General features: G+C 45.1%; 1 pseudogene across 1 annotated transcript in view; it reads right to left on the bottom strand.

The window, feature by feature from the left end:
* The window catches only part of LOC113430823 (neuroligin-2-like), a 70,723-nt pseudogene extending 55,204 nt beyond the window's left edge, over positions 1 to 15,519 (bottom strand). The window contains exons 1-2 of the transcript XR_015746208.1: positions 14,784 to 15,519; positions 4,519 to 4,575 (exon numbers count right to left, since the gene is read on the bottom strand). The product of XR_015746208.1 is annotated as a neuroligin-2-like (transcript). The remainder of the gene's footprint in view (positions 1 to 4,518; positions 4,576 to 14,783) is intronic.
* Between the last annotated feature and the right edge of the window lie 7,989 nt (positions 15,520 to 23,508).

Here is a 23,508-nt window from a genome sequence, read left to right as displayed (position 1 = left end):
TAGACATTTATCATGGTCCAGAATAGATATGATTTGGACATCAACACAATTAATATCTAATATTCAAGAAATAAATATTGAAACAAGTACATGGGCAGACCATAATCCAATGACAATTAAATGGAAAGGACAAAAAAGAAGATCTAGATGGACATTAAATAATACTATTTTAAAGGAAAAAGACTTTATACAATGGATGGAGAAAGAATTGGCTTTCTTCTTTAGTGAAAATAAAAAAGAAGATACTTCAATACAGAATGTTTGGGATACAATGAAGGCATATGCGAGAGGATTAATAATAGACTATACAAAGAAAAAGAACGTTAGGAAGAGGCAAACCATCAAAGCTTTAGAAGTTGACCACAAAAACTGGAAAAAGAATTACAGAAAATGCCACAGAAAAAAGATATTAAACTTAAAATGGACATAATTAAACATAAAATGGGTCAGATAGAGAAAGAAGAATTGGCACAAAAAATTAGAAGTGCTAAACAGAACTATTTTGAAGATGCAAATAGGCCAGGTAGATGGTTAGCATACAAACTGAGAAAGGAGAAAGAATCAAGGAAAATATTACAGTTAATAGACGATCAAGGCCAAATGTGCTATGGTAATAAGGAGAAGAAGGCAATTATCCAAGACTTTTATGGACAACTATATAAACAAGAGGATATTGATGAGGAAAAAATTAAACAGTATTTACAAAATGCTAACGTACCTAAGATACCTGAAGAGACTGAAAAATGTTAGAAAGCACTATAACAATGATGGAATTAACCGAAGCACTCAACAGACAGAATAATGGAAAAGCACCAGGTCCAGATGGGCTTCCGGCAGAATTTTATAAAACACTACAAGAATCGTTGAGCATTCCATTGCTAGAAGTCATGAATGAAGTTATGTCAAATAAGAAGATACCTAAAACATGGTCAGAAGCTTACATTACACTTATTCCAAAAGAAGGGGCCGATCCATTACAAATCAAGAACTATAGACCTATTTCTTTATTGAATGCAGATTATAAAATTTTTGTTTCAATTTTGGCAGAAAGGCTTAAAAAATACTTAAATAATTTTATTCATCCTGATCAGAATGGATTTCTGCCAAAGAGACAAATCAAAGACAATATGAGAGTAATTCTGGACACCTTGGAATATTATGAGGCGCATCCTGAAAAACAAATGGCTTTGATATTTCTAGATGCCCAAAAGGCATTTGATAATGTGAACTGGAGATTTATGTTACTATTACTGAAACAGATGGGTTTTGCCAGAAAATTTATTCAAGCAATAGAAGCCATATACTATAAACAAACGGCAAAAGTAATGATAGAGGCAGAACTTACAGACTCTATTAACATAAGAAAAGGTACAAGACAAGGATGCCCATTATCACCTTTGCTATTTGTATTGACTTTGGAAGTGTTGAATAGAAATATTAGAGAGGACCAAAATATAAAAGGAATGAAAATCAAAAAGGAGGAATTTAAACTACAAGTCTTTATGGATGATTTGGTTTTCATTTTGGAAGATCCTCTAGAGACAGCTTTAAAACTATTGGAAAAGATAGAGACGTACGGTGAGATGGCTGGTTTGAAAATAAATAAAGATAAAACAAAGATTCTGACAAAGAACATGTTATTAAGACAAAGAGAAGAACTGGCAGACCTATTGAAAATTCAAGTCACGAACAAGGTTAAGTATTTGGGGATATATTTGACGTCAAGGTGTACTACATTGAAAGAGAACAATTATATTAAACTCAAACAGCAGATAGCATTTGATTTGAAGAAATGGGAAAACCTACAACTGTCATTAATAGGCAGAATTTCAACAATCAAGATGAATATTTTACCGATAATTTTATATTTGTTCCAAACAATACCAATTAGGCTTGGCAAAGATTATTTTGAAGATTTAAATAAAATTGTGTTGAAGTATATATGGCAAGGTAAAAAAGCGAGAATAAAATTAAAACGTTTACAAGATGCTAGAACTAGAGGAGGATTTGGCCTTCCTAATTGGGAGCTGTATTATCAAGCTGCAAATTTGATGTGGGCCAAAGAATGGATAACATTAAGAAAGACTAGATTGTTGACACTAGAAGGACATGATTTATTACTGGGCTGGCATGCTTTTCTGTGGTATAAGGGAACTAAAACACAGGGTTATTTTAGAAGACATTATATACGGGAGTCTTTGTGGTTAAACTGGGAGAAGATAAAAAGACAATGTTATTTGAAAATTCCAGTTTGGTTATCGACTATTGAAGCATTTTCCTATCCTATAATTTATAAGAAGGAACAAACAGTTAGATATGGGGAAATATTGGATGAAAAGGGTGAACTTAAATCGATACAAAATTTAGAGGAACAAGGTATAAAGATGAATTGGTTTTCATATGCGCAAATACATTCAAGGTATGATGAAGATTCTAAAACAGAGGGATTTTATGATAAACAGACTGATCTAGATAAGATCTTGACGGGTACTGATGAGAAGGTGATTAAAAAATTATATGGATATTTATTAGAAATTAAACTAGAAGAACAAGTCAAAGAAACTATGATTGCTTGGGGGAAGAATTTTGGATATGGGATTGATCTAGAGAAATGGCAAAAATTGTGGTCTCAAAATTATAAAATGACAATGTCAACAGCATATAAAGAAAATTTGTATAAGATGTTTTACAGGTGGCATTTCCCCCCCGACAAGAATAGCAAGAATGTTCAAGAATAAATCTGAAAAATGCTGGAAATGTCATCAGATACCTGGCTCATATTACAATATGTGGTGGACTTGTGAGGACGCTAGAAAATATTGGACTAAAATTCGCATATGGTTGGAAAAAATGACAAAGAAACGTATAGATTTAAAACCAGATATTTTTTTATTGGGAGTCTTACCTGATACATACAGTAAAGACTTGAAATATTTGATTGTAAATGTATTGACAGCGGCTAGGATTGTATTTGCTAAAAATTGGAAGAGTGAGAAAATACCATCACAGGAAGAAATTATTAAGAAAATATTGGAATGTGCTGAAATGAGTAGATTGACATTTGAAATTAGAGAACAAGAAGATAAACAATTTTATGAAGTTTGGGACCTTTTCTATCAATGGCTAGATAATAAAATATAATAATAGAATATTTAGAATTTTAGGAAACAATGAATACATATTTCTTTTTTTTTCCTTGATACTATTCTTATAAAATTTTATTAAGATAGACTTGGTATGACTTTATGATTTGCTATAAAATAAATTAAGTAAATTATAGTTATCTCGTTAAAGTATGAATTAATAAAATTATAGTCAAATGATTGTTTAATAAAGATATCAGGTTATATAATTGTTGATTGATAATATGAGTTATTATGTAATATAACTACAATGGAGACTATGAAATGGATACACACAAAAAAGTGGTAAACCAACCAATACACTGTCTGTAAACTCATGAAGGACAGACGATGTCTTTATGTTTTATGTGTTTTTGTTTGTTGTTAAAATTAATAAAACTGTTTTCAAAAAAAAAAAAAGGTCTCGGTCAATTCTCGAGAAAAAAAAATCCGCCTTAAAATTACAAATACAGGACAAGACGGGCTAAAAGAATTTTCTACTTCCTTACTTCCTCACACCTCATTTTACAACCTGTTTTTGCTACAACCGTCCCAAGTACCGACAACTCGAATTGTGATCACATGACCACAGGGCTGCTGCAAACAAATCTGATAATAAATAAATCTGAGGGTCACCCTTTTTTCCCCCATCACAACCTCAAATGAATTGTTGTCCATCACGGACTCCCCGTACGTGTACACAGCCATTTAGTGACTGTTTGAAGTGAAAAATCTTATGACTGTTTTGCACACTTAACTACTGCAAGTGATTCACTAAACAACAGGGGAAAGCAAAGTCATAAAACGAGGCAACAACCATCAGCAGCCAAAATTTTGGGCTCAATTGCAGTCTACCTATACAATTCCCACACGCAGCTAAAGCACTTTTTTTAAAAAAAGCAAAATATCTTGTAAGCCCCTCTGTCTATTGATCTACTTGGATAAAGGGCATTTTCCCCCTTCCCTAAAAATGGAGAGATAGAGAAGAAAAAGAGGAGAAGCTAAAGAAAGAAGGAAACTGAACCACTGCTGAAAACTGTGAAGATTATTTTGGGGGAAAACAAGAAGGGAAGACAGGGGCTTTTTAGTTCGAAGAGAAGACCAAAAAAAGCAAAAAAAGCAAAAGCAAAAAAAAAAAGCAGGGAGTTGCCCAAAATTCATACATCTAATATTTCATTTGTTCTGGGTTTTGTTTTTTTTGTTTTTTTTAATTTAAAAGAAGAAGAAGAAGAAGAAGAAGAAGAGGAAGAGGAGGAGGAGGAGGAGGAGGAGGAGGAGGAGGAGGAGGAGGAGGAGGAGAAGTAGTTGTTTAAAAACCAAAAAACGAAAAAGGAAAATATTTTTGTTTTTTGTTTTAAAAAAAAGCAAGATTGTGAAACATGCAGAAAAAGAATACCTTCGTCTGGAGTGGGATTGTTAGCTGATGCTTCCTCACGCTTTTTTGTGAGCGGACCTACGAACAAGAAAAAGAAGAAAAAGGAAAAATGGGACAGGGGAAAAAAAAGAGAGAGAAAGATCAAGGAAAAAAAAGAGTTGTTTTTTTTTGGTGCATCAAAAAGGGGAAAAAAAACTTTTTTTTTTTAGCAAAATACAAACAGTCTTTAGGGCTGTTTTTTTGTTCGTACGTTTGTTTCATTTGCTGGAATTCCGTATCACATGTGTGCGCGTGTGTGTGTAGGCACGAGAGCGATTTACTTTGTTATTTTTATTTTCCCCACCCAAAAAAAATAATACACACACACACACACACACACACACAAACACAAAAAGCTGTTAAATGAAAGGTTGGTTACAGAGGAAGCAAATCGGACAATGGGGGAGATGGTTAAATTTGGGGAACGGACAGAAACCAATTGCCTTGGAGACCCCCTCCCCAAGAGTGGGAAAATGAGGGGTTCCAATCCTACCACTTTTTTTGTTTGTTTGTATTGTTCTGTTTTGTTTTCCTAGCTGTGCATTTCACAAGAGGTGGACAGGTAGAGATGTTCAATTGGGGGTGGAAACCCAGATGATTCGTGGGTTGAAAAGGCTACGCCACTTTGGACTCCCTGCCCCCAGAGATCTTGAAACTTGGCCACTTTAAGACCTGTGGACTTCGACTCCCAGAATTCCCCAGCCAAGTTCTTTTTCCCCCCACTTCCCTGACTTTAAGATATATTATGTCTACTTCATTCCCACTGAAGTCCACAAGACTTAAAAGTGGCCAAGGTAGGAGACCCTACTATAAAGTTAATGCAAACCATCGAGGAAAAACAGGATGCCAATTTGCAGTGATCTACTAGATTCTATACATCAATCTATTCTATACATAGAGTCTATGCTCCAAATGTGACCATTTTAAGACCTGTGGACTTCAATTCCCAGAATTCCCCAGCCAAGTTCTTTTTTCCCCACTTTCTTAACTTCAAGATATATTACGTCTACTGCATTCCCACCATCTATTAAGTATTTTTTTTAAAAAATGCAATAGTCTATCTGTTCTTGTCCAATCCTTGCTGAATTCTGGCAAACCCTTGCCGGCTGGGGAATACTGGGAGTCGAAGTCCACAGGTCTTAAAAGTGGCCAAGGTTGGGAGACCTGCTATAAAGTTAATGAATCTAGGAAAAGCAGTGCCAAGGGATGCCAATTGCCAATGGTCCACTATTCTATACATCAAGGCTCTCCAAATTTGACCACTTTAAGACCTGTGGACTTCAACTCCCAGAATTCCCCAGCCATGTTCTTTTTTCCCCACTTCCCTGACTTTAAGATATTTTACGTCTACCGCATTCCCACCGTCTATTAAGTAAGTTATCCTTTCCAAAAATAAAATAAAATGTGATAACGATAGTTCTAGCCACAGTTGTTCTATCCATGCTGAATTCTGGCCAATCCTTGCCGGCTGGGGGAATTCTGGGACTTGAAGTCCACAAGTCTTAAAAGTGGCCACCTTTGGAGACAAACACCACCCCCTTAATTAACCAATTAACCTGCCAGGACGACACCGGAAAAACAGACCCAAGGGCTAATGCAGGGGCCTGCAACCTTAAACACACAAAGAGCCATTTGGACCCATTTCCCACAGAAAAGAAAACACCGGGAGCCTCAAAACCTGGGTGGGTGTGGCCAACTCAACATCACTCACTCCCACCCAGTTGTCGCATCCTGCTCTGGAATATGGAGCGAGTCTCCATCATCCGCCATCCCCCTTGCCTTCTCAGGCCAGGTGAGGAGGGACGGGGAGGGGAAGGGACAGCCAGTGGTGGGATCGGCTGAGAAGGAGAGTCAGCAGAGGGCTGAGAGAGCCACATGTGGCTCCGGAGCCGCAGGTTGACGACTCCTTTGATGCAAAGGACTTTTGCTTAGAGGGGGAAAAAAGGCTGGATTATTGGGGTACCGAGCCAAGAAACATAGAAAACTGGGGTGGGGGGGCAGGAGTCAAAACAATCAAGATGGCAACCACAACTGCAGGCCGGTTGTGCATGAAAACGCACTGACAAAAGAAGGGAGGCTTCCATCAGGACCAGACAGGCTGCTCGGATTACGGAAGGGAGGAAGCCCTGGAGGGACAAGGATGGTTTATGTAGTCTTCTTCAAAATTGGGAGAAGCTTCTAACAAAGTTCTCCATCTTCGTCTCAATCCCCAGTGCCCCCAAAAAAAACCCCATCCAAATCGATGGGAAAGTGAGATTCTGGCCTCTGGGGTCCCCTCAGAAAGTGTTGTGGCTACCAGCAGCAGGTGTGGATGGCTGAGGACAGCGAGGACTCAGATGAGGGGCCAGGACCATCAGGGAGTTACTTGACTGTTGCCTTCAGAGATTGTGGGGGCTGGCAGCAGCGCTGAGGAGGTCCCCGAGGAGCCTGTGCCCAGGGTGCGTGCACGTAGGGCTGCTCGTAGGAAAGACCAGCTGAAGCAGCACAGGTGACTCAGGAGTAAGGCTGCAAGGTAACAGCCCCTCCTTCAAGAAGATAAAAGCCAGCTGTGAAGCGGATGTTCTTTGCAGGAAGCAAAGACATTTTGAAACTCAGCCTCGTGGACATTCCAGTATCTTAAGTTGGTATTTGAAGACTCTTGTTTTGTGAAATATTTCTTATCAGTGATTCTTGGCAGTCTCGCACAGCTGTGGCAAGGCTCGTGCTTATCAAAGTTAATTAGTTTGCAGCAGCCTTTTAACTGGGGATTCGTTAAGACTCATTAAAAGGTTTCTGTTCCCTTTGCCTCATGTTGGTTTTATTGGACAAGGGTTTGGGTCAGAACAGAATGGCTCACATATACATCCCCCGCGCACTCCATTTTGTCCCTCTCTTTTCCGGGGCGCTCCACATTGGCAAGAGGCCCTCAACAACTCATCCAACCTGGCTTGTCCCCGGTCCGAGGATCTGCAAGCTTCTACCTTCTCCAGCCAGGGGAGGCAGTGGAGGATGGGTACTACTAGCTACTGGGATGGGAAAGGCGGACTGATATTGTGGGGGAAGGGGGCCCAGCAAGGATGGGCCAGAGGGGACATCAGGAGAAGGGGGAAGAGGGGGGATTTTGCACCCCTCCTCCCAGCTCCGTTGGCCTTCATGGGTGCAAATTCTCCCCAGCTCTGTTGGGTCAAGTAGGGGAGAGGGTCCCCTTCCTTTCTCTGCCCTATATGGGGATGCTGGGGGTGTGTGAAGACAGGACCATCTTAGAACAGAGTTGGAAGGTCCCTTAGAGGTCTTCTAGTCCAACCCCCACCCCGCCTAGGCAGGAAACCCTACACCCCTTCAATCTTCAACCAAGAGACCAGGGAGAGGAGGGGAAAAAAAGCAGAAGTAGGTTGCAAGAGAAACCTCCACAGCACCCCGAAAACTCCCCTCATCCTTTCCAACTGCCCTGCCATCCCCTTCCTCCCCCCCAAAAAAAAGTCCTGGGAATTGTAGTCTTTCTCACTTTTCCTTCCCAAACTATAATTCCCAGGGTGCTCCAATTTGGGTACACAGCTTCCTTCCCTAGCTTGCTGGCCTTCTGAATTCATTTCCCCTCCAGATGTGCTAGACCACAACCCCCATCGTCCCCCACGAGGGGGGGCTTGGGCGATCCAGGGGGGAGCACCTGATCCAGGAGTTAGCTATCCTTCCCTGGAACTGCAAAAAAAAAAAAAAAAAGGATCGCCTCATTCGAAGACGTTCAGGGAGGGATCCCCAGAAGGTCTGTTCAAAAGGGATCTACTGGGCAATTAAACCAAATTAATCCCGCAATGCTTTTATTTAAAGTTCTGGAAAACATAGTGAACCCCCCCAAAATATTTTTTGCAAAATTGCAGCTGGGAGAATTTCCTTATATAGTTTTTGTGTGTGTGTGTGGGGGGGGGAGTTTTGCGGGTAGAGGACCAGAATCCCTCGACTTACAACCGTCCGAAGTTATAGCGTTGGAAAAAAGTGCCCTGCGATCGGTCCTCGCGCTTACGACCGTTATTTCTCTTGTATTTAGGACGGTCGCAGAGTCCGGGAGAGGGGGGGTGTCACGTGAGCCCCTTCGGTGACCTAATCTTAGTGATTCGCTTAACGTCTTGCGGCGAGCGAGGGCCAGGCCCCCGCTTTAAAGGTCTGGTCTTGTTTAGCGATGGAAATGGCGGTCGTAAGCCAAGGAACTCCAAGGCTCCAATTTCCCACCCACCCCCCAATGAATTATTTTTGTGGGGTCTGACTTTTAATTATAAGGGGAGAAAATCCAAACTAATTCTGAGTAAGCAACAAACCAGATTTCTTTAAGGGCATATTGGGGAGGGCGGTCTGTGCTTTTCTTGACTAAGCAGGAATTGCAGGGGGTGGGGAGGGGGAGGAGAAGGAAAGGGGGTGGATGGGAAGAACCCCGGAAAAATCTTTCATCCTGTCTGCTGCACACATCTCTTCAAAGGGGCATGGGAAGGGGAGGAGGAGGAAGAGAGAGGGGGAGGAAGAGGAAGGAAAAAGGAGGAAGAGGAGATGGAAGAGGAGGAGATGGAGGAGAAAGAAGGGAGAAGGAAGAAGAGGACGGGGGAGGAAGACGGAGAAGAGGAGGGGGAACATGGGGCAGGAGGAGTGGGAGAGGAAGGAGATGGAGAAGATGGAGGAGGAGGAAGGGAGGAGAGGAAGGAGGAGATGGAGGAGGAAGAAGGGAGAAGGAAGAGGAAGAGGAGGATGGGGGAGGAAGACAAAGAGGAGGGGGAAGGGAGAGGAGGAGTAGGAAGATGGGGCAGGAGGAAGGGGAGAGGAAGGAGGAGATGGAGAAGATGGAGGAGGAAGGAGGGAGAAGGAAGAAGGAAAAGAAGGAGGAGGAGAAAGATGGGGCAGGAGGAGGGGGAGAGGAAAGAGGAGATGGAGGCGGAGGGAAGGAAAGGAAAGGCAGGAGAGGAGAGGAGAAAAAGGAGGAGGAAGAGGAGGAGGAGAGAGGAAGAGAGGGAGGAGGGGGGAGAGGAAGGAGGAGAGGGAGAAGGAAGAGGAGGACGGGGAGGAAGACGGAGAGGAGGGGAAGGGAGAGGAGGAGGAAGATGGGGCAGGAGGAGGGGGAGAGGAAGGAGGAGGATGAGGAAGGGAGAAGGAAAAGGAGGAGGAGGAAGATAGGGCAGGAGGAGGGGGGAGAGGAAGGAGGAGATTGAGGCGGAGGGAAGGAAAGGAAAGGCAGGAGAGGAGGAAAAAGAGGAGGGAGGAAGGGGCTGACTCTGGAGCCCAATTTTTCCAAATTAAAGCCATTTTTCACCTGGTGTAAACTTGCTCAGCAGAAACCCTACTGCCTTCTTCCCCGCCACCCCATGCAGGAGAGGAGTGTTGGGGGTTAGGAAAGAGGACTCTGCTGCCTTCCTCCCCAACCACGGGGACCCCCTCCCCACAAGACCCCTTGGACAGAGGGGAGGCTGTCCTGAAAACAAGCATCAAGGATGAGAATCTGCAGAGGGCTGAGGAGGGGAGGTGTCAGAGAAGGGGGTGAAAAGGGGGAGGACGGGGAGGGGGGAAGAGAAGAGATTTGGGGGTCTGCACCCCCACCCCCTCGGCAGCAGCAGCATCAAAAAAGGGGGAGACTCAGCTGTCTGTTTTTTACTATCTCCCATTTTGCCTGAGCTGGGATTTTTTTCCCGTTGCCACGGCAACCTGATTTAGCAGCACTGCAAAAGAAAAGGTGGCGGCCTAGGAAATTGGGGAAGTGGGGGGAAACACCCCGGCAGGAAGGCAGGGGAGGGGAGGAAAGGCTGCTTCGAAGCCAGTCGACTTGCGACGGTGCGTTTAGGGGCAGCCCTCCATCCCTCTGGGATCAAACACGGGGACCCTTGGCAAACTTGTCTTTACGAGGGTCGAGGGTCGGATTTCCCTCCCCGGGGTGGGGTGGGGGGGTTTCAGGCGATCCCCCTTTTGTGACCGTCGGCAGGCCGCCTCGCTCCTTTCCAAATGGCGGGGATTTCCCTTCAGCAAGGGTGGCGAGGAAAGGGTTGTAAAACGGGGCCAAACTCTGTGGGACCCGTGCCTCGCTTAGCGACGGAGATGTTGGGCTCCGTCGCGGTCATAAGTCGAGGACTAGCTGCATTAATATTTGATACATTTTTGAATCTTCAGCTGACTGAGTTTCATGTTCAATGAATAAAAGTTTGTAATAATAATAATAATAATAATAATAATAATAATAATAATAATAATAGATACATTTTTAAATGTTCAGCTGACTTTCATGGTTAATGAATAAGTTTATAATATTTGTGATACATTTTTAAAAATTCAGCTGACTGAGTTTCATGTTTAATGAATAAAAGTTTATAATAATTGTGATTACATTTTTAAATGTTCAGCTGACTGAGTTTCATGTTCAATGAATAAAAGTTTATAATAATAATTGTGATACATTTTTAAATGTTCAGCTGACTGTTACATGTTTAATGAATAAAATAATAATAATAATAATAATAATAATAATAATAATAATAATAATAATAATAATAATAATAATTGATACATTTTTAAATGTTCAGCTGACTGAGTTTCATGTTCAATGAATAAAAGTTTATAATAGTAATAATAATAACTGATACATTTTTAAATATTCAGCTGACTGAGTTTCATGTTTAATGAAGAAAAGTTTATAATAATTGTGATACATTTTTAAATGTTCAGCTGACTGTGTTACATGTTTAATGAATAAGTTTATAATAATAATAATAATAATAATTGATACATTTTTAAATGTTCAGCTGAGTTTCATGTTCAATGAATAAAAGTTTATAATAGTAATAATAATTGATACATTTTTAAATGTTCAGCTGACTGAGTTTCATATTTAATGAATAAAAGTTTATAATAGTGATACATTTTTAAATGTTCAGCTGACTGAGTTTCATGTTTAATGAATAAAAGTTTATAATAATGATGATGATGATGTATGGTTTCCCACCATAGCAACGGGTTGGACTTGAAGACCTCCAAGGTCCCTTCCAACTCTAATCTATTCAATAATAATCATCATCATAAAATCTCTGCCTTCCGCCAACTTCCACGCAAACCCAGAGAGTTTCCCATGCTTTGGCCAGGATTGGAAGTCGCCCCGAAGGTTTTGGGACTGGGAAAAAGGGACTTTTTGGAACCTGGCACACACTCACACACACACACGCATGCATGCAAACACACACACACACCCCTGACCCCCTCCGCTGGCTGGGATCGGTTGGGTGGGGAGGGGGCCAGGTGTGTGTGTGTGTGTGTGCCAGGTTCCGAAAACCTTATGGCAAGGAAGGGAGGTTTTTTTTTTCCTGCCCAGCATTCTTATCCTTTGGGAAAGGAAGCCCACCAGTGTGCATTTGCACACGCGCGTGCAAAGAGAGACAGGACTGGCAGGAATTCCGGCAGGCGGCCTGCAAAACCCCCGACCCGGTTTTAAAGGAGGGGGGCAGGGCCTTGAGTTGCTTCACGGAGTTGGAAGGGACCTTGGAGGCCATCTAGTCCACCCCCCCTCGCTCAGCAGCCCAGACGGGTTGGCGTGTCGAGATCCAAAACGGGCACCAGGGGTGGCAGAATCGGGGGGGCATTCGGGGTTCAGGAAAAAAAAAGGGTGGGCCTGTCTAATTAAGGGGGCACCCCAAATGAAAAATAAACCAATGCTGGTAATCTTCGTTTAGTGACTGTTCAAAATTACAACGGGGCTGGGAAAAAGGGACTTTTATGGCCCTTTTTCACACTTACGACCGTCGCCGCATCCTCGGGGTCATTAATCAAAATTCAGGCACTGGGCAGTTGGCTCGTAGTTATGACGGTCGCAGCCCACGTCCATGAGGAAAGCTGGATTCACTTAATGATGGCCTGATTGACTTAATAACTATGTTGTTCCCCCAATAAGGGGGGGGAAAGGTTTGATTTGTTTAATGACCAGGGCAAAACAAACAAACAAAAAAGGTCGGGCACAACTCGTTTAGCGACTGCCTGGCTTTGGGTTCCAATTGTGGTCGCAAGTCGAAGACTAGGGGAGGGGGAGGGTAAAATCAGGAGCTTTGGAAAGGAAGAGGAAAAGGGGGAGAGGAGGAGGAAGAGGAGGAAGGGAGAAGGAAGGAGAGTTATGGGATGCCCAACTGGGCCATTCAGTGGCCTTCAGGTGGTCCTCAGCTTACGACGAATTCGCTCAGCGACTGTTTGAAGTTAGGATGGCACCGAATGGTGATTAAGGCCAGACTTGGGCATTTCTTTCCCAACCGGCACCTCTCGCCCCCCTCCCTTTTACCACCCCCTCACTTAGCGACGGAAATTTGGTCGCAAGTCTTAGAGATAAGTCCTCCACTTACACCCAAATTTTGATCTCGTGGCCATAAGGATGCCGGGACAGTTGTAAGTCCGAGGATTTTTTCCAGTGCCGTGGTAACTTCTAAGGACGGCTAAAAATGAACGGTCATAAGTGCGACAACTGCCTGTGAGGGATAGTCTCCAAGTTACGATGGAGCCCCCAAAGTTCCTGGGGCTGAAGTGAAATGTGTGTTTCAAGCCCTGTTTTACGACCTTTTCCTGGCCACCGTCGCAAAGTGAAGCGCCAGCGGTTTGTTAAGTTAGTACCATACCCCACAGTCGTTAAGCGAATCCTCTTCCCTTGGCTTTGCTCGTCGGAAGGGACGCACGCCTCACCCAGCCCCTTTCCCGGGACACTGCAACAGGCATAAGTACACGCCAGTTGCCAAGCCTCGGAATTTGGACGGGCGTGAAGTGTGGGAAAATGGTCCTTGGTCGCGGCTTTTTCAATGCCGTCGTAACTTCAGATGGTCGTTAAGTCGAGGACGGCCAGGAAAACCCACAGGTTTTCGGGTGTGCTGGGGAAACCTCCTCCAGAAGGTTGTGGGTCCTCCAGGACCATAGAGATTGGGCTGAAGAAAAGGAGAGGAGGGGGTCCCAAACCGACCCAAACTGGCCAAGCCCGAGCTTCCTTCCTTTGGGGAGGGGGTCTCCACCACCCCCACTTTCAAGAAGAGACTGGACTACCATCTGTCAGGAATGGTGTAAGGTCTCACTGCTTGGGCGGGGGTTTGGACTAGATGACCTACAAGGTCCCTTCCGACTCGGATGATCTGTTCTTTTGCAAGCCCCACCCCAGATACCCCAAAGAACAAGACCTCCTGCCTTTTGGGGCACCACCTTGCCACCTCCCCCTGACCCAATTAGTGGGATGCTGCCGGTTCAGACTGGTTCTTGCGAACCGGTATCACCAACAATCATCTGGCCCCGCCCTATCCTGTCCTATATTTCCGTGTTTTTCAGCTCTCATACAACCGGTAGTTTCCATTTACAGAAAGACCCTCATTTTCCGAATCCAAGGAGGAAGACGAAACAGCTGACAGGGAGCGGGAGCAGGGCTCCGTTGGCTGTGGAGGAAACTGGGTAAGAGCAAAGTCCAGCTGGGCAGAGCAGGGCAGAGGTGGAACAAGGGAGAGGGCGTGCAGAGGAAGACCCAGGCCCACCCACCCCCTCTCCATCCTAGGAGAGGAACGCAGGGAGGAATGGAGAAGGGAGCAAGGGGGGGGGGGTTGCCTGGCTTACGGGGGAGGAAAGGGCCCTGATTCCCTTCATTAGGAAGAGAGTTGAAAAGAGATGCGGGCTGAGAGTGGCGTTCGCTGGGAGCAAACGGGTAGTTTATCCTGGGTTGGCTTTGCTTCTCTGCGTTCCGGGTTGAATTACTTCTGGAATTCCTTCTCCTGCCCTTCTCCTGATCATCTGAGTCGGAAGGGACCTTGTAGGTCATCTTGATTGGACTTTAAGTTACCGTTTTTGTTGACCATGTTTTGGACTTGAATCTCTGCTGGGAGAGTTTTTCTCTGGCCCAGAAGGTAATCAGGCAACCAGGACATTGGGGGGCAGGGGGGGCAAAGTTGGAGCTAATAAAGGGATTATCTGATTGGGTTGCCTTTGGGCCACGCCCCTTTGGGTCATCGCAGGGGGCTTCGTTGGCCCGCTGGAAGAAAACTGTTTGCGCCCCCTTTTCCTCCCTCCCAAGAAAAATTGAGGTGGGCACACCTTGGGCGAAGAAGGGGCGCAGTTGGCACGCTGTGTCGGGTTGCAGGTGTGGGACAAATTCAAACAGGGACAGAAATCGAGAGAAAATAAGAGGGGGGGTGTGCCTTCGGTAGGGAAGACCCCTCTGGATGCCCAGCAGGACCCGAGAAGGGTGCTAAATACCCACCAACAACACTACCGTGCCCACCCACTTGCCCGCTGCTTACCATCCTCCATGGGGACGTAGACGTTGAGGTACAGGCAGTCTTCACTCTGGTTCTGGACGTAGCCGGCCACAATCTCCAGGTTGTCGGTGAACCAAACCGGCAGCATGATGGCGGGTAGCATACCGTGGATGTTCTGCGGGCACACCGGGGCGAACGTCGTGGCATTGCGCACCTCGGACCAGGAAGCTGGTGCCTCGGGCGGCTGGAAGCGGCGCTCGCCGACAGGCGGCGTGGCGTAGGGGATGCCCAGGTACTGCACCACGGGGCCGAGGATCTCGTTGTTCAGGCCTTTCTTGATGCCACGCACCTTGCCGTAATTGGTGGGCACCACGGGGTACTTGTCTTCAGGCTTCTGGCCCGAGAGGGGCAACGGGCGCAAGGCCAGGCCCAGCAGCCAAAAGAGGAGGGCAGAACCCGGCCGGATGTTCAGCAACCGGCAGACGAAGCTCGGAGGCGAGAGGAACATGGTGGCTGGAGAAGGTGCCAGGCTGGAGGTCCTTCACAAGGGGAGGGGAGGAGAGAAAGAGTCAGGCACGGCCAACCCGAGGAGAAGCACCAGCAGAGGAGGAAGAGGAGGAGGAAGTAGGCCAGAGAAGTTGCAGGCCGAGCCCAGAAGTTGAGGAAATCAGGCCGTCCTAGCAGGAGAACCCCAAAATGTTCTGGCCAAGATAGGACATCTGCTGCATTCCATGGTGGGTGTGGAGCACCTCAACGGCCAGCCAGCCAGTCCGAGAGAGGCACCTAGAGGTTCAGGGAGGAAGAAGAAGAGAGAGAAGGGAAGTTGTGGGTCAACCAGAAGTAAGAAGAGAAAAAGGCAACAGGTAGGAGCAAGGTGGACCCAATGGTCCAACATGAAGAACAAATAACCTCCATCTCTGCTGAAGAGGTCTCCAGGAGATCAGTAGGGACTCACCTTCCCACCCACCCCCAAGTCTCCCAACCCCAAAACTCATTTTGGGAAACAGTCTGGGGTGAGCAGAAGTGTAGGAGGAGGGTTTAACGTTCAGGCCAAGTTCTGGTGGTGGACTTCCAAGAAGACGCTGAAGCAACAGTAGGCGAGCATCTCACCGGGTTCTAGTTCCCAGGAAGAAGAGGGAAGGCCCATGTCTTCATGAGGAACCCAAGAGTACATCTCCACCAGGCCGCAGGGTGAAGTAAAAGACCACCAGGGTGGAGTCCACCTTAACCAAAAGCATCCCAAGGACCACCTACAGGATTCCAAGGTCCCTCAAGAAGAAAGAAGGATGAAAGGAGAGCTAAGGGGTCTCGAATCCAAGGAGAACCCATAACTCATCCTGTTTCGGGGAAAGGGCGCCCTCCACCTAAGTCGTCACTGCATGGGGACATCCCAGGAGATGTGGAGATCTCGAGATGTCCAAGTGGCTTCTTCTTCCGCCCTGAGGACACCAGGAGGAGACTCTCCTGAGGAGATGTCCCAAGCTCCAGGATCACCTCTAACCAAGAGGTGGAAGGACAATGGAGGTGTCCAGGTGACTCACAATTAAGACCAACTTGAGGGACACCTGGCTTATATAGGGAGTCCTCAACTTATGACCACAATAGGGGGCCCCAATTTTCTGTCACTTAAGAGAGAACACTTAAGTGAATTGTGCCCTGTTTTTACAACTTTTCTTGCTGCGTTTGTTAAGTGAATCCATGAGACACACGGTCGTTGAGTGAATCCAGCTTCCCCCCATTGGCTTCGCTCGCCAGAAAGTCGTAAAAAAAAGGATCACCCTGAGACTGTCGTAAAGATGAGTCAGGGGCGAGAGTTTCCGGTTTGTCGGCTTTGCGAGCGGTAGGGATTCGCGGCTGCGCGATCCCTGCCGCTAGCCGTTTTGGGGCTCCGACCCGAAAGGGTGCGGAGCAAGGCTGCCCTGCAGGGGCAGCTGAAGGTAGGGGGATCCGGGAAAGGGTTTGGGGTGCTGCAGACCCCCTCCCTAGCCGGCAGAACCTCCTTTACCAAGACGGTGCAGCGGCGGTCCGTAATGGCCGCCACAAAGAAGCCGGCAGCTGGGCAAGTATGCGCTGGAGGAAGAGGAGAAAGTTTTTAAAAAGTGAAAGTCTTCTTGGTCGACCCAGGACTCTAAGGTATATTTAATTTAATTCCTGAAAATGATGGCTTTTTGGATGATTCTTTCCACAAGAGGAAATAAGCGGCAATTCTGAGGTGCTGAAAGGAAAGTTTACTCTCCCCCCCGACGGAATTAATAAATGGATATTGAGAAACCTGTTTTTTTTTTCAGGTAAAACTAGCTTTTTTGGGATAAGTCGGAAGGGAGAGGACAAAAAATATATTTATCTGGTTGGATTTTGTTGGAGGAGATGCCTTAAGGATTTGAAAACAGAAATAAAATCTTAATAAGGCTTCAAAACACAGATTTGAACTTTCTTTTTTCTTTTGTCTGATACTACCCCTGGAAGAGAAAGGGGGAATTTTGGCTTGGCTTGGATTGATTGAGGATTGTGGACTTTGGGGTTGTCTTGTTTTTTCTTTTGGAATATTTTGGTTGGTGTGAGAAGAAAGAGGGAAAAAGAAAAGAAAAGATCTATAATGGCTTTTTCTTTGGAGGAACTGAGGGATGAATATGAGCAAACAAAAGCAGCCTGTAAAGATGGTATGGAAAAAGCTTTTCTTTTTTTAGAAATGGCGTTGGTTAACTATGAACAGACAATACAGATGGAAGCTGAAGAACAAGAAGAAGAAGATGAAGACGCCATCTTCAATGAATCCCAAAATTCATCTAAGAAAGAAGGAAGGAAGAAAGCGAGGAAAATGAAGGACTTAAGATCTAAAAAACATTTAAGAAAGAGAAAAATATGATGCAAAATAAATACAATGATAGCAAACAAGAGAAAAAGGGAATACAACAGAGAAGGGATGCCGGCAAGACAGAGGTTAGAAGAAGGGGGTAGGAAGATTTGGTGGGGAAGAAAGAAAGGGGAAAGGCGGAGAAAAGCCACAAAGTTTTAAAATTAGATGGGAAAAGAGGAATCCTTTTTAGGGATAATGGGTAAAGCATAAATTTTTTTAAAAAAGATTCTGCAAGGTACACAAGATGGTACTGTAACATCCGTATTAGAAATAGAAAATTAGAATGGCTTAAGAGTTAATAAGAAATTAAAATGTTGAAATGTTTAATAATGATTGATTTTTAAAATGTAATAAAATATTGAAGGGAAAGGCAATGAGAATGCTATAAGATTTATTATTTAGATTTATTATTTAACTACGTATTTAGGAGGATATTATGTATTTAAACATTTTGATTTTTTACTCTGTTTTTATTGTTACTAAAAGTAAAAATTAGTAGATAGAATGTACCAAGCAGAATCAAATTGGGTATTAGGTGTTATTTTAAATGTTAATTTAATTAATTTAGGGAGAGGATAGAAAGGCATCATACTCTGATTAGAGATTTCAGGAGAAATTCTTTTTTTTTTTTTCATTATAAGGAATGAGATAGAGGGATAATAAAGGATGGGCAAAAGATACAAATATAATGATTTAAATTAAGATGGATTGAATAAGAGAGAATTATGAAGAGTGAAATGTATGGAGAAGTTTATATGGAAGATACAGAATGGTAAATAAAATAAGTAATGATCTGTAAGATGAGCATGAATATAATTAAAGCCCATATAAAGAGAGGTACCTGGGGCCAAGTTACTTTACTAAAAGATTTTTTATATGTATGTTTGTGTTTGTTTATGTCTTTGAGAGTATTGGTGAAACCTTGTAGAAACATAGAAAGAGAGTGATGATAATCAAGTCAGAAAGAAATAGATGAAATAATATAGAAATGTATTGTATAAGATAAGGTTTTATCTGACTTGTTAAATCTATAATGGAAAAAGGTTCAAATATGTAATGGTTGATGATGATTTGTTTGTTTTTTGAAATTAATAAAACTTGCTTAAAAAAAAAAAAAAAGATGAGTCAGGGGCCAAGCGTCTGGAGTTTCGATCACGCGACCAACAGGGATGCCACGACTCGGTCGTTAAGTGTGAAAAACGCTCCTCGGTCCCTTGTTTCTGGGCCGTTGCGGCTTCAAACGGTCGCTAAACGAACGGTTGTACGTCAAGGACGGGCAGCCCTCAACCTACGGCCGCCATTGCTGTTGTTAAGTGAGTCATGCTCAGTTTTTATGGTCTGCATTGACACCGTCGTTAAGCGGATCTCCGTGGCCATTCAAGGACTCCTGCCGTACAAGGGGGTCCTCGACTTATGACCACACTGGGGCCTCAGCTCACCGTTGCCAAGCAAGGGAATTTTGTTCAGGGCATTTGGTCCCATTTGACCTTTTTTTCTTTTTCTGGGCCATTAAACAAATGGTTCCGGTCGTTAAGTGAGCCACACCGTTGTTAAGTGACTCCGGCTTCCCCTGTTGACTTTGCGTGTTGGAAGCGGGGGGGGGGGGATCACGGGACGCTGCACCCGTTCTGGACTACATGCTGCTCTAAATGTTCAAACTTACAACGGCCGTAAGTCTGAGGACTGGTCATAAACAGGGTTTTTTCCCCCCTCCGAACCCGCTGTAACTTTGACCGCTTGCTAAAGGAACGTCTACGGAGGAGGCTCAGTTTCCATAGAGTGAGACTGAGCGAATGTAAACAAATGGACGTTAAGTCAAGGACGGCCTGCAGACCAGACACTCTGTTTGGGTACCCCAGGCCCCACGACAGGGCAGGGGTCCCGGTTAGCATCGGGCCTTCCTCCTCCTCCTCCTCTGCAGAGGGCTGTGGCCTTCTGTCTCTCACCTCCTTGGCGTCACCGTGCCAAATTCTCCCCCGTCTTTAATTAAATAAAATTGGAGTTATTTTGTTGATCATTCACAATGTGGCAATTAGGAGTAGGAAACGTGTAATTAGTACCAAATTGTGTCTGGGAGAATCCAAAGGCCCAGAGAGAGGGAGCTGGGAGGGGGTGGGGCGGAACCCCACACTCTCCCCACAATGCCTGGACAGACAGGGGAAGGGATTGGGGGAGGGACGAGGAGGAAGCAGTGATCCACACCTGGGACTTCATGGGAGGGGAGAGCCAAAGGGAGGAATGGATGGATTAATACAGGGGTCCCCCAACATTGGCCACTTTAAGACTGGTGGACTTCAACTCCCAGAATTCCCCATTCAACCCTCCCTGTTGTTCTTTTTTCCCTCCTACTTCCTAGAGTGGAGAGATTGCAGAGGAAGGGATGACAAGAGAGTAAGCAGGCATACAGAGTTGAAGTCTTAGTGAAGCTGGCTGGGGAATTCTGGGAGTTGATGTCCACAAGTCTTAAAGTGGCCAAGTTTGGAAACCTCTGGATTAATGGGATGGAGAAAAATGAAGAGGAGATGGGAAGGAGGAAGGAAGAAGAAAACACCATGGATGGAGGAGATATACACGCGCACACACACATACAACAGCCATGGTCTTCTGAGACTCACAGAGGCGTTGTCCATGGCCTGCAAAGATTCACACACGTTTCATCCAGGATCTTCCGAAGTTCACACAAGAATCATGTATGGTCTTCAAGACTCACCCAGACTTCCTCCGTGGTCACCCAAGATTCACTGAATGAATCTTGGAAGTCTTCCAAGATTCGCACAACTTCATCCGTGGTCTTGCAAGATTCACAAAATCATCAACCGTGGTCATCCAAAGCTTACCCACATCAATCATGGTCATCCAAGGGTCACCTACATCAACCATGGTTATTTGAGGCTCACACACATCAATCAGGCTCATTCAAGGCTCACAGACATCAACCATGGTTAACCAAGGCTCCAACACATCAACCATGGTCATCCAAGGCTCAAACAAATCAGTCACGGTCATCCAAGGCTCCAACACATCAACCATGATCATCAAAGGCTCACACATATCAATCACAGTCATCCAAGGCTCCAACACATCAACCATGGTCACCCAAGTTTCACATACATCAAACATGATCATCCAAGGCTCAAACAAATCAACCATGGTCATTCAAGACTCACACACATCAATCAGGCTCATTCAAGGCTCACATATATCAACCATGGTTAACCAAGGCTCAAATACATCAACCATGGTTATCCAAGGCTCACACACATAAACCATGGCTTTCTTAAGGTTCATAAACATCAACCACTGTCATCAAAAGCTCACCCATATCAACCACTGTCATCCAAAGCTCACACACATCAACCATGATCATCAAAGGCTCACACATATCAATCACGGTCACCCAAGGTTCACAGACATCAACCATGGTCATCAAAGGCTCACACATATCAATCATGGTCATACAAGGCTCACACACATCAACCATGGTTAACCAAGGCTCAAACAAATCAAGGCTCATCCAAGGCGCAAACACATCAACCATGGTCATTCAAGGCTCAAACCCATCAACTATGCTCACCCAAGGTTTACACACATCAACCATGGTCACCCAAGGTTCACACACATCAACCATGGTCACCCAAGGTTCACACACATCAACCATGATCATCAAAGGCTCACACATATCAATCATGGTCATCCAAGGCTCAAATACATCAACCATGGTCATCCAAGGCTCACACACATTAGTCATGGTCACCCAAGGCTCAAACACATCAACCATGGTCATCCAAGGTTTGCATACATCAACCATGGTCACTCAAACCTCACACACATCAACCATGGTCATACAAAGCTCAAACTCATCAACCACGGTCATCACAGTCTCAACACATCAACCATGGTCACCCCATACATCAACCATGGTCACCCAAGCTCAAACTCATCAACCATAGTCATTCAAGGCTCAAACACATCAACCATGGTAATCCAAGGCTCACAAACATATCAATCAGGCCCATTCAAGGCTCACATATATCAACCATGGTCACCCAAGGCTCAAACACATCAACCATGGTCATCCAAGGTTAACATACATCAACCATGGTCACCTAAAGCTCAAACATATCAACCATGGTCATCACAGTCTGAACACATTAACCATGGTCACCCCATTCAGGACCACAACCTGCCCCCATAAGCTGGCACAGCAGGCCATCTAGAGCAGGGGTCCCCAACCGCCGTCCGCGGACCGGGACCGATCCGCAGAACAAGTCTTACCGGGCCGCTGGTTGCTGGGCGCCGCCATCTTTTTTGATAAAAAAGTGCTTCCGGTGAGCTTTTCCGGGTAGAAAGCCATTTCTACCCGAAAAGCTCACCGGAGCTTCAGCGCCGCTCATCTTTTTGACGAAAAAGTGCTTCCGGTGAGGTCACCGGAAGCACTTTTTCATCAAAAAGATGGCGGCTCCCAGTTGATGCCGGTACTGGGCCGCGGCGCCCAGCTGATGCCGGTACCGGGCCACGGCGTAAAAAAGGTTGGGGATCACTGATCTAGAGACTTTGCAAGCTCTACGGCTGAGAAGAGCATTCCCCTGCCCAGTGGGCAGGATTTCAACACCCATAATCCAGGGTTTTAAAAAAAACAGAATGGACGAATGCATCAGGTTGTCTATGGACTTCAAACCTGACCAGCTCTTTAAACTGCAACTCCCAACTTCCTTCAGGGTCAGGCTGGCAGGGATTGCTGGGAGTTGCAGTTCAGCAGGACAGGGCAAGTGCCTTTACGGCAGGGATCTTCCAACTTGGCAACTTTAAGACTTGTGGACTTCAACTCCCAGAATTCCTCCTCCAGTCCATGTAAGCTCAGGGATTCTGGGAGTTGAAGTCCACAAGTCTTAAACTTGCCAAGTTTGAAAGACCCCTGGCTTTTATGCCAAGGAAGAAAACCTGTTCATTCTACATGGGTGTCTTTCAAACATGGATGCTTTAAGATGGGCAGACTTCAAATCCCAGAATTCACCATTCAACCAGGCCTGGTTTTTTTTCCCCCTTTCCCTCCTACTCCCTAGAGTGGAGAGATTGCAGAGGAAGGGATTACAAGAGATTAAGCAGGCATCGACTGGTGGACTCCAACTCCCAGAATTCCCCAGCCAGCTTCTCTACACTTGAGAAGCTGGCTAGGGAATTCTGGGAGTTGGAGTCCAGCAGTCTTAAAGTTGCCAAGGTTGAAAACTTAACTCTTCCTAATCCCGAACAGCTGTAAAATGAGGATTGGCTGTAAGAGCTCGGAAGGGACAGGTTGCAACGAAGAAAACCCGTCTCGATATTTGATACGGCGGATCTGCCAGAAAGTTAAAGATCTGCCTTGCAATTTATTCTTTCGGATTTCCCGGCCGTGGGAGGTTGATGCAAAAAAAATAATTCAGAGGAATCTGTTGCCCCGCGTTGCTCTGAGTGCTTGTTGACTCCAGAAACCATCATGCTGGGCTGACATAGGCCGCCAACCATGGTTTTATCTATTACAAAGCTGAGGTCAACTAAACCAGGGGTCTCCAACCTTGACAACTTTAAGACTGGTGGACTTCAACTCCCAGAATTCCTCAGCCAGTTTCGCTAGACTTCAACTCTATGCCTGCTTACTCTCGTCATCCCTTCCTCTGCAGTCTCTCCATTCTAGGGCAGAGGTCTCCAAACGTGGCCCCTTTAAGCCTGGTGGACTTCAACTCCCAGAATTCCCCAGCCAGCTTCGCTAAGACTTCAACTCTCTCTGCCTTCTTACTCCCTTGTAATCCCTTCCTCTGCAATCTCTCCACTCTAGGGAGTGGGAGAAAAAAAACACCAGGCTAATTGAATGGGGAATTCTGGGAGTTGAAGTCCACCAGGCTTAAAATTGCCATGGTTGGGGACCCCCTATTT

The sequence above is a fragment of the Notechis scutatus genome, unplaced genomic scaffold (assembly GCF_049901735.1).
Source record: "Notechis scutatus isolate UNSWTSFEM ecotype Mainland unplaced genomic scaffold, rNotScu1.2 NSCUCTG35, whole genome shotgun sequence".
NCBI classification, from domain to species: Eukaryota; Metazoa; Chordata; class Lepidosauria; order Squamata; family Elapidae; genus Notechis; species Notechis scutatus.
Note: the sequence above shows the minus strand (reverse complement) of the source record. Positions and strands in the feature narration are given on the sequence as shown.